This window comes from Arachis hypogaea, chromosome 1 (genome assembly GCF_003086295.3).
Source record: "Arachis hypogaea cultivar Tifrunner chromosome 1, arahy.Tifrunner.gnm2.J5K5, whole genome shotgun sequence".
In the NCBI taxonomy this organism is placed as follows: domain Eukaryota; kingdom Viridiplantae; phylum Streptophyta; class Magnoliopsida; order Fabales; family Fabaceae; genus Arachis; species Arachis hypogaea.
The window spans coordinates 82,911,685-82,923,876 of NC_092036.1; the positions used below are offsets into that span (position 1 = coordinate 82,911,685).

General features: G+C 38.7%; 1 non-coding gene across 1 annotated transcript; it reads left to right on the forward strand.

Annotated features, from left to right (window-relative positions):
• Window positions 1–10,960: 10,960 nt before the first annotated feature.
• On the forward strand, window positions 10,961–11,068 carry LOC112712496 (small nucleolar RNA R71). Its single transcript, XR_003157809.1, has one exon. It is a non-coding gene; the product is annotated as a small nucleolar RNA R71 (small nucleolar RNA).
• Window positions 11,069–12,192: the final 1,124 nt, after the last annotated feature.

Here is a 12,192-nt window from a genome sequence, read left to right on the forward strand (position 1 = left end):
ACAAGGGTTGGGCGTAGTGACAGACGCAAAAGGATCAATGGATCCTATTCCAGCAAGAGTGAGAACCAACAGATGATTAGCCGTGCGGTGACAGCGCACCTGGACTATTTTCACTGAGAGGACGGATGGTAGCCATTGACAATGGTGATCCACCAACACACAGTGGGAAACCAGAGATTCAGAAGACAAAGCATCTCCAAAACTCAAACACATTCTCCATTACTGCGTAACAAATACTCATTTCATGCTCTTTCACTTTTTACAACTGAAACTAAAGAACCCTATTGGTATCCTGACTAAGAATAATAAGATAACCATAGCTTGCTTCAAGCCGGCAATATCCGCGGGATCGACCCTTACTCACGTAAGGTATTACTTGGACGACCCAGTGCACTTGCTGGTTAGTTGTGCGGAATTACATAGTGTGAGTGTAATTTTCGTGCACCAATGACCATAGCTTGCTTCAAGCTGGAAATCTCCGTGGGATCGACCCTTACTCGCGTAAGGTTATATTACTTGGGCGACCCAGTGCACTTGCTAGTTAGTTGTACCGGAGTTGTGAAAATTGTGATCACAATTCCATGCACCAAGTGTTTGGCGCCATTGCCGAGGATTGTTCGAGTTTGGACAACTGATGGTTCATCTTGTTGCTTAGATTAGGTAACCTTCTTTCTTGTTTCAACCATTATTTTCTTTTCAAAATTAAAAAAAAAAGAAAAAAAATTTAATAAAATCATAAAACTAAAAAATTTTGTGTTTCTTGTTTGAGTCTAGTGTCAAATTTTAAGTTTGGTGTCAACTACATGTTTTTAACTTTTCTTAGATTTTCAAAAATTCATGCATTATGTTCTTCTTTGATCTTCAAGTTGTTCTTGATTATTTTCCTTCTTTGATCTCTAATTTTTCTTGTTTTGTGTCTTTTCTTGTTTTTCTTGTTTATTTTCGCATTGTTAGTGTCCCTAGTACAAAAGTTCTTAAGTTTGGTGTCTTGCATGTCTTTCTTTTCTTAAAAATTTTCAAAAATATGTTCTTGATGTTCATCATGATCTTCAAAGTGTTCTTGGTGTTCATCTTGACATTCAAAGTGTTCTTGCATGCATTATTCGTTTTGATTTTAAATTTCTATGTTCTGTTTCATTTTGTTGTTTTTCTCTCTTGGTGCAAGAAATTGCAATCACACTTTTGCAACTCCGCGCAACTAACCAGCAAGTGCACTGGGTCGTCCAAGTAATACCTTGCATAAGTAAGGGTCGATCCCATGAAGATTGCCAGCTTGAAGCAAGCTATGGTTATCTTGTAACTCTTAGTCAGGATATTAATAATAAAAAGGACTTTGTTTGTGAAAAGTAAAAGAACATTAAAAGAATGGTACTTGTTATTCAATAATAGAGAGCAGGTTAGGGTTTCGGAGTTGCTTTGCCTTCTGAATTTCTGCTTTTCTACTGTCTTCTTCTTTCAAAAACGCATGTCCCTTCCATGGCAGGATGTATGTTGGTGGATCACTGTTGTCAATGGCTATGATCCATCCTCTCAGTGAAAACATGTCCTCTACGGTTTCCCGCATGGCTTATCATCTGTTGGTTCTCACTTGTGTCGGAATAGGATACATTTATCCTTTTGCACACTGTCACTGCGCCCAACATTTGCGAGTTTGAAGCTCGTCACAGTTATCCCATCCTAGATCCTACTCAGAATGTCACAGACAAGGTTTAGACTTTTCAGATCTCAGGAATGCTGCCAATTGATTCTAGCCTCTACCACGAAGGTTCAGATCTCACGAGTTTGAATGCTCTGTTGTCAGGAAATGCAGGTCAAACTTGTGGATTAGAAACCCAAGAGATATACACTCGAGCTGTCGCCCAATGACTACATTGAGCTCATGTAGAACGGAAGTGGTTGCCAGGAACGCATTCATAAGTTCGGGAATAATGGTGAGTGTCACGAATCATCACATTCTCCATGTTGAAATATGAGTGAGTATCTTAGAATAGAAACAAACGTGATTGAATAGAAAACAGTAGTAATTGCATTAATCCATGGAAACATAACAAAGCTCCTCATCCCCACCTATGGGGTTAGAGGTTCATACTATAGAAGATACAATAGGATTCATAAAAAATGTCATAATTTAGAAAATAAATCTCTAAAAGTAGTTTTTATACTAAACTAGTAACCTAGGTTTACAGAGAATGAGTAATTAAATGTAGAGAGTGCAGAAATCCACATCCGGGGCCCACTTGGTGAGTGTTTGGGCTGAGCTTCCTAGCTTTCATGTGCATGTGCCGTTTCTGGAGTTAAACGCCAGCTTGGATGTTAGTTTGGGCGTTTAACTCCAGCTTTGGTGCCAGTTCTGGCGTTTTACGCCAGAAATTGGTCTCAGGTGGGCGTTTAAACGCTAGTTTAGACCGTCAAATCTCGGGCAAAGTATGAACTCTCATATATTTCTGGAAAACCCAACATGTCTACTTTCTAACGCAATTAAGAGTGCCCCAATTGGGTTTTTGTAGCTCCAGAAAATACACTTCGAGTGCAGGAGGGTCAGAATCCAACAGCATCTGCAGTCCTTTTTCAGCCTCTGAATCAGATTTTTGCTCAGGTCCCTCAATTTCAGTCAGAAAATACCTAAAATTACAGAAAAACACACCAACTCATATTAAAGTGCAAAAATGTGATTTTTGCATAAAAATTAATAAAATTGCAACAAAAAGTGAATAAAACATGCTAAAAACTATATGAAAATACTACCAAAAAGCGTATAAAATATCCGCTCATCATCTCTCCTCATTAAAAATTCAAAAGTAAAAAAAATATCTTTTCCTTATTCTTCTCATAATTTTCAAATTTTGAGTTGACGTGGTCAAAAATTTTTAAAATTTAGTTGTTTCTTGTTAGTCAAGTCAAAATTTCAATTTAAAAAGTTTATATTTTCAAATCTTTTTCAAAATCAATTCTTTTTCATTTTTTTTGATTTTCGAATTTAATTCTAAAAATTTTTCAAAATCTTTTTCATTTTCTTAATTTTTTCGAAAATTTTAACACTAATTTTCAAAATCTTTTTCTTAATTTTATTTCATATTTTCAAAAATTCTAGCTAACAATTAATGTTTTGATTCAAAAATTTCAAGTTTGTTACTTTCTTGTTAAGAAATGTTTAATCTTTGAATTCTAGAATCATATCTTTTAGTTTCTTGTTAGTCAAGTCATTAACTTTAATTTTAAAAATCAAATCTTTTTAATTTCTTCTTCAATTCTTTTTCAAAATCAATTTCAATCATATCTTTTTAAAATTTTAATTTCAAAATCTTTTTCTAAACTTCTTATCTTTTCAAAATTTATTTTCAAATATTTTTCAACTAACTACTTGACTTGTTTGTTTTAATTTTAAAAAGTTTACTATTTCTTATCTTTTTCAAACCAGCTAACTACTTTTCCACTTCTAATCTTCGAAAATTAATAACCACTTTTTCAAAAATCTTTTTAATTAACTAATTGTTTTAGTTTTTAATTTTCTTGTATTTCTTTTTCAAATTTTCGAAACTTACTTGATTAATTAAATAAAAATAAAAATATTTTTCTTTTCCCTTTTCTTAAAATTCGAATACTCTCTCTCTCATCTCTTTCTTTTTATTTTATTTATTTACTAATATTTCTCTTCTACTCATCTAATAATTCAAATCCTCTCCCTCTCTCTGTGTTCGAATTCTTCTTATCTTTCTCTACCTCATTCTTCTATTCTTCTTTTCTTCTGACACATAAAGGAATCTCTATACTGTGACATAGAGGATTCCACTACTCCCTTTGTTCTCTTCTTTTTCATATGAGTAAGAATAGGGATAAAGACATTCTTGTTGAAGCTGATCCTGAACCTGAAAAGGACTCTGAAGAGGAAGCTAAGAGAAACTAAAGCACAACACTCTGGAGAGGACCTTACAGTAAATTTTAAAAAAGAGGCAGACATGACAGCCAAACCTGAGAACAATGGTGGAGATGCAAGGAAGATGCTTGGTGACTTTATTGCACCAACTTCCAACTTCTATGGAAGAAGCATCTCAATTCCTACTATTGAAGCAAACAACTTTGAGCTTAAGCCTCAATTAATTTCTCTAATGCAGCAGAATTGCAAGTTTCATGGACTTCCATTGGAAGATCCTCATCAGTTCTTAGCTAAATTCTTGCAAATTTGTGACACTGTTAAGATCAATGTGGTTGATCCTGAGGTCTACAGACTTATGCTTTTCCCCTTTGCTGTAAGAGACAGAGCTAGGATATGGTTGGACTCACAACCTAGTGAAAGCTTGAACTCTTGGAAAAAGTTGGTCAATGCTTTCTTGGCCAAATTCTTTCCACCTCAAAAGATGAGCAAGCTTAGAGTGGAAGTCCAAACCATCAGACAGAAGGAAGGTAAATCCCTCTATAAATCTTGGGAAAGATACAAGCAATGGATTAGAAGGTGTCCTTCTGACATGCTTTCAGAACGGAGTATCTTTTGTATATTCTATAATGGTCTGTCTGAATTGTCCAAGATGTCATTGGACCACTCTGCTGGTAGATCTTTTCATCTGAAGAAAACCCCTGTAGAAGCCCAGGAACTCATTGAGATGGTTGCAAATAACCAGTTCATGTACACTTCTAAAAGAAATCCTGTGAATAATGGGATGACTCAGAAGAAAGGAGTTCTTGAGATTGATACTCTGAATGCTATATTGGCTCAGAACAAAATATTGACTCAGCAAGTCAATATGATTTCTTAGAATTTGACTGGATTGCAAGCTGCATCCGGCAGTACTAAAGAAGCCTCCTCTGAAGGAGAAGCTTATGACCCTGAGAATCCTACAATGGAAGAGGTGAATTACATGGGAGAATCCTATGGAGACACCCATAATCCTTCATGGAGAAATCATCCAAATTTCTCATGGAAGGATCAATAGAAGCCTCAACAAGCTTCAATAATAATAATGGTGGGAGAAATAGATTTGGCAATAGCAATCCTTTTCCATCATCTTCTCAGCAACAGACAGGGAATTCTGAGCGGAGCCTCTCTGGCTTAGCAACTATAGTCTCTGATCTATCTAATACCACTCTTAGTTTTATGACTGAAACAAGGTCCTCTATCAGAAATTTGGAGCCACAAGTGGGTTGGTAGCGCGAAATTGTGATCAATACTTTTCACAACACAAATAATCCCCGGTGATGAATCAAAAAACTTGGTGTTCAATACCATGGCATAAACACAACTTCACACAACTAACCAGCAAGTGTACTGGGTCGTCCAAGTAATAAACCTTACGCGAGTAAGGGTCGATCCCACAGAGATTGTTGGTATGAAGCAAGCTATGGTCACCTTGTAAATCTTAGTCAGGCAGACTCAAATGGATATGAATGATGATATACGAATAAAACATAAAGATAAAGATAGAGATACTTATGTAATTCATTGGTAGGAATTTCATATAAGCGTATGAAGATGCTTGTCCCTTCCGTCTCTCTGCTTTCCTACTGTCTTCATCCAATCCTTCCTACTCCTTTCCATGGCAAGCTCAAGCAAGGGTTTCACCGTTGTCAGTGGCTACCTCCCATCCTCTCAGTGGAAATGTTCAACGCACCCTGTCACGGCACGACTATCCATCTGTCGGTTCTCGATCAGGCCGGAATAGAATCCAGTGATTCTTTTGCGTCTGTCACTAACGCCCCGCCCTCAGGAGTTTGAAGCACGTCACAGTCATTCAATCATTGAATCCTACTCAGAATACCACAGACAAGGTTAGACCTTCCGGATTCTCTTGAATGCCGCCATCAGTTCTAGCCTATACCACGAAGACTCTGATCTCACGGAATGGCTGGCTCGGTTGTCAGGCGATCAACCATGCATCGTGTATCAGGAATCCAAGAGATATTCACCCAATCGAAGGTAGAACGGAGGTGGTTGTCAGTCACACGTTCATAGGTGAGAATGATGATGAGTGTCACGGATCATCACATTCATCAAGTTGAAGAACAAGTGATATCTTAGAACAAGAACAAGCGGAATTGAATAGAAGAACAATAGTAATTGCATTAATACTCGAGGTACAGCAGAGCTCCACACCTTAATCTATGGTGTGTAGAAACTCCACCGTTGAAAATACATAAGAACAAGGTCTAGGCATGGCCGAATAGCCAGCCTCCCAATGATCTAAGAACTAGATGTCCTAAGATGATCAAAGGATCTAAAATAATCCAAAGATCCAAAGATCAAAATACAATAGTAAAAGGTCCTATATATAGAGAACTAGTAGCCTAGGGTGTACAGAGATGAGTAAATGACATAAAAATCCACTTTCGGGCCCACTTGGTGTGTGCTTGGGCTGAGCATTGAAGCATTTTCGTATAGAGACTCCTCTTGGAGTTAAACGCCAGCTTTGGTGCCAGTTTGGGCGTTTAACTCTCATTCTTGTGCTAGTTCCGGCGTTTAACGCTGGGAATTCTGAGGGTGACTTTGAACGCCGGTTTGGGCCATCAAATCTTTGGCAAAGTATGGACTATCATATATTGTTGGAAAGCCCAGGATGTCTACTTTCCAACGCCGTTGAGGGCGCTCCAATTGGGCTTCTGTAGCTCCAGAAAATCCACTTCGAGTGCAGGGAGGTCAGAATCCAACAGCATCTGCAGTCCTTTTTAGTCTCTGAATCAGATTTTTGCTCAGGTCCCTCAATTTCAGCCAGAAAATACCTGAAATCACAGAAAAACACACAAACTCATAGTAAAGTCCAGAAAAGTGAATTTTAACTAAAAACTAATAAAAATATACTAAAAACTAACTAGATCATACTAAAAACATACTAAAAACAATGCCAAAAAGCGTACAAATTATCCGCTCATCACAACACCAAACTTAAATTATTGCTTGTCCCCAAGCAACTGAAAATCAAATAAGATAAAAAGAAGAGAATATACTATAGACTCCAAATTATCAATGAAACTTAGCTCCAATTAGATGAGCGGGACTAGTAGCTTTTTGCCTCTGAACAGTTTTGGCATCTCACTTTATCCTTTGAAATTCAGAATGATTGGCTTCTTTAGGAACTCAGAATCCAGATAGTGTTATTGATTCTCCTAGTTAAGTATGATGATTCTTGAACACAGCTACTTCATGAGTCTTGGCCGTGGCCCAAAGCACTCTGTCTTCCAGTATTACCACCGGATACATACATGCCACAGACACATAATTGGGTGAACCTTTTCAGATTGTGACTCAGCTTTGCTAGAGTCCCCAATTAGAGGTGTCCAGGGTTCTTAAGCACACTCTTTTTGCCTTAGATCACAACTTTATTATTTTTTTTCTTTCTCCCTCTTTTTTTTTCTTTTCTTTCTTTCTCTTTCTCTCTCTCTCTTTTTTCGATTTTTTTTGTATTCACTGCTTTTTCTTGCTTCAAGAATCATTTTTATGATTTTTCAGATACTCCGTAACATGTCTCCTTTTTCATCATTCTTTCAAGAGCCAACAATTTTAACATCCATGAACAACAAATTCAAAAGACATATGCACTGTTCAAGCATACATTCAGAAAACAAAAAGTATTGTCACCACATCAAAATAATTAAGCTAGTTTTAAAGATGAATTCGAAATCCTGTACTTCTTGTTCTTTTGTAATAAAAACATTTTTTCATTTAAGAAAGGTGATGGATTCATAGGACATTCATAACTTTAAGGCATAGACACTAAGACACTAATGATCACAAGACACAAACATAGATAAACATAAGCATAAAATTTCGAAAAACAGAAAAATAAAGAACAAGGAAATTAAAGAACGGGTCCACCTTAGTGATGGCGGCTTGTTCTTCCTCTTGAAGGTCCTATGGAGTGCTTGAGCTCCTCAATGTCTCTTCCTTGTCTTTGTTGTTCCTCTCTCATGGTTCTTTGATCTTCTCTTATCTCATGGAGGAGGATGGAATGTTCTTGGTGCTCCACCCTTAGTTGTCCCATGTTGGACTCAATTCTCCTAGGGAGGTGTTGAATTGCTCCCAATAGTTTTGTGGAGGAAAGTGCATCCCTTGAGGCATCTCAGGGATTTTATGAGGAGGAATTTCCTCATGCTTGCTCCATCCTTTTCTTAGTGATGGGCTTGAGGTCATGCCTTCTCAGTTGAACCGGCTTCCCTCTTGAGTTTCTCTTCCATTGAGCGCCCTCTTCACAAATGTTTATGAGGACTTGGTCCAACCTTTGATCAAAGTTGACCCTTTTTGAGTTTGAAAGGGACCTCGGGGATCACCTTCTTCAAGGCCACAACTTCATAGAAGTGGTCTTGATGCACCCTTGAGATGAGTCTCTCCATCTCCCATGACTCGAAGGTGGAAGCTTTTGCCTTCCCTTTCCTCTTTCTAGAGGTTTCTCCGGCCTTGGATGCCATAAATGGTTATGGAAAAACAAAAAGCAATGCTTTTACCACACCAAACTTAAAAGGTTTGCTCGTCCTCGAGCAAAAAAGAAAGAAGAGAGTAGAAGAAGAAGAAATAGAGGAGATGGAGATGGCCTTGTGGTTCGGCCAAAGGGGGAAGAAGTAGTGTTTAGGTTGTGGGAAATGAAGGAGTGAAGAAGGGTTTATATAGGAGTGGCGGGGGGGGGGAAGGGTGATGGTTCGGTCATGTATGGGTGGGTTTGGGAGGGAAAGTGGTTTGAATTTGAATGGTGGGGTAGGTGGGGTTTTATGAAGGATGGATGTGGGAGGTGAAGAGAAAGATGGGATTTGATAGGTGAAGGGTTTTTGGGGAAGAGGTGTTGAGGTGATTGGTGAATGGGTGAAGAAGAGAGGTAGTGGTGGGGTAGGTGGGGATCCTGTGGGGTCCACAGATCCTGAGGTGTCAAGGAAAAGTCATCCCTGCACCAAGTGGCAAGCAAAAATGTGTTTTGAGCCAATTCTGGCGTTTAACGCCGGGCTGGTGCCCATTTCTCGCGTTTAACGCCGAATGCTTGCCCTTTTCTGGCGTTTAACACCAGTCTGGTACCCCTTTTTGGCGTTAAACGCCCAGAATGGTGCCAGACTGGGCGTTAAACGCCCAACAGCTAGCCTTACTGGCGCTTAAACGCCAGCACGCTCTCCTCCAGGGTGTGCTGTTTTTCTTTCTATTTTTCATTCTGTTTTTGCTTTTTCAATTGATTTTGTGACTTCTCATGATCATCAACCTACAAAAGAACATAAAATAACAAAGGAAAATAGATAAAATATAACATTGGGTTGCCTCCAACAAGCGCTTCTTTAATGTCAGTAGCTTGACAGAGGGCTCTCATAGAGCCTCAGAAATACTCAGAGCATTGTTAGAACCTCCCAACACCAAACTTAGAGTTTGAATGTGGGGGTTCAACACCAAACTTAGAAGTTGGTTGTGGCCTCCCAACACCAAACTTAGAGTTTGACTGTGGGGGCTCTGTGTGGCTCTGTTTTGAGAGAGGCTCTTCATGCTTCCTCTCCATGGTGACAGAGGGATATCCTTGAGCCTTAAACACCAAGGATTCTTCATTCACTTGAATGATCAACTCTCCTCTATCAACATCAATCACAGCCTTTGTTGTGGCTAGGAAGGGTCTGCCAAGGATGATGGATTCATCCATGCACTTCCCAGTCTCTAGGACTATGAAATCAGCAGGGATGTAATGGTCTTCAACTTTTACCAGAACATCCTCTACAAGTCCATAAGCTTGTTTTCTTGAGTTGTCTGCCATCTCTAGTGAGATTTTTGCAGCTTGCACCTCAAAGATCCCTAACTTCTCCATTACAGAGAGAGGCACGAGGTTTACACTTGACCCTAGGTCACACAAGGCCTTCTTGAAGGTCATGGTGCCTATGGTACAAGGTATTGAAAACTTCCCAGGATCCTGCCTCTTTTGAGGCAGTTTCTGCCTAGACAAGTCATCCAGTTCCTTGGTGAGCAAAGGGGGTTCATCTTCCCAAGTCTCATTTCCAAATAACTTGTCATTTAGCTTCATGATTGCTCCAAGGTATTTAGCAACTTGCTCTTCAGTGACATACTCATCCTCTTCAGAGGAAGAATACTCATCAGAGCTCATGAATGGCAAAGTAAGTCCAATGGAACCTCTATGGTCTCATTTTGAGCCTCAGATTCCCATGGTTCCTCATTGGGGAACTCATTGGAGGCCAGTGGACGTCCATTGAGGTCTTCCTCAGTGGCGTTCACTGCCTCTTCCTCCTCTCCAAATTCGGCCATGTTGATGGCTTTGCACTCTCCTTTTGGATTTTCTTCTGTATTGCTTGGAAGAGTACTAGGAAGGAGTTCAGAATTTTATTACTCAGCTGACCACTTGTGCCTCCAAATTTCTAATGGAGGACCTTGTTTCAGTCATGAAACTTTGAGTGGTTTTGATTAGATCAGAGACCATGGTTGCTAAGTCAGAGGTATTCTGCTTAGAACTCTCTGTCTGTTGCTGAGAAGATGATGGAAAAGGCTTGCTATTGCTAAACCTGTTTCTTCCACCATTATTGTTGTTGAAACCTTGTTGAGGTCTCTGTTGATCCTTCCATGAGAGATTTGGATGATTTCTCCATGAAGGATTATAGGTGTTTCCATAGGGTTCTCCCATGTAATTCACCTCTTCTATTGAAGGGTTCTCAGGATCATAAGCTTCTTCTTCAGATGAAGCTTCCTTAGTACTGCTTGGTGCATTTGCATTCCAGACAGACTTTGAGAAATCATATTGACTTGTTGAGTCAATATTTTATTCTGAGCCAGTATGGCATTCAGAGTGTCAATCTCAAGAACTCCTTTCTTCTGATTGGTCCCATTGTTCACAGGATTCCTTTCAAAAGTGTACATGAATTGGTTATTTGCAACCATTTCAATCAGCTCTTGAGCTTCTGTAGGCATCTTCTTCAGATGAAGAGATCCTCCAGCAGAGCTATCCAAAGACATCTTGGACAGTTCAGAGAGACCATCATAGAAAATACCTATGATGCTCCATTCAGAAAGCATATCAGAGGGACACTTTCTGATTAATTGTTTGTATCTTTCCCAAGCTTCATAGAGGGATTCTCCTTCCTTCTGTCTGAAGGTTTGGACTTCCACTCTAAGCTTACTCAATTTTTGAGGTGGAAAGAACTTTGCCAAGAAGGCATTGACTAGCTTTTCCCAAGAGTTCAGGCTTTCTTTAGGTTGTGAGTCCAACCATATTCTAGCTCTGTCTCTTACAGCAAAAGGGAATAGCATAAGTCTGTAGACCTCAGGGTCAACCCCATTAGTCTTGACAGTGTCACAGATTTGCAAGAACTCAGCTAAAAACTGATGAGGATCTTCCAATAGAAGTCCATGGAACTTGCAATTCTGTTGCATTAGAGAAACTAATTGAGGCTTAAGCTCAAAGTTGTTTGCTCCAATGGCAGGGATAGAGATGCTTCTCCCATAGAAGTCGGGAGTAGGTGCAGTAAAGTCACCCAGCACCTTCCTTGCATTGTTGGCATTGTTGTTGTTTTCGGCTGCCATGGGTTCTTCTTCTTTGAAGATTTCTGTTAGGTCCTCTATAGAGAGTTGTGCCTTGGCTTCTCTTAGCTTTCGCTTCAAGGTCCTTTCAGGTTCATGATCAGCCTCAACAAGAATGCTTTTGTCCTTGCTCCTGCTCATAAGAAAGAGAAGAGAACAAGAAAATGTGGAATCCTCTATGTCACAGTATAGAGATTCCTTGAGGTGTCAGAGGAAAAGAAAAATAGAAGGCAGAAGTAGAAAATTCGAACTTATCAAAGAAGATGGAGTTCGAATTTTGCATTAAGGAATAGTGTTAGTCCATAAATAGAAGGATGTGAGAAGAGGGGAAGTAATTTTCGAAAATTTAAGTAAAAGATTTTGAAAACATTTTGAAAAACACTAATTGATTTTCGAAAACCATGATTGAGAAAGAAGTAAAGTGAATTTTGAAAAAGATTTTGAAATTAGAAATCAAAAAGATTTGATTGAAAACTATTTTGAAAAAGATGTGGTTAAGAAGATATGATTGGTTTTTTTTTTTTTAAAAAATTGTGATTGAGAAGATATGATTTGAAAAACATTTTAAAAAGATTTGATTTTAAAAATTAATGACTTGGCTATCAAGAAAAGATATGATTCAAACATTAAACCTTTCTCAACAGAAAAGGCAACATACTTGAAATGTTGAATCAAATCATTAATTGATAGCAAGTATTTTTGAAAATGGAAAGAAATTGATT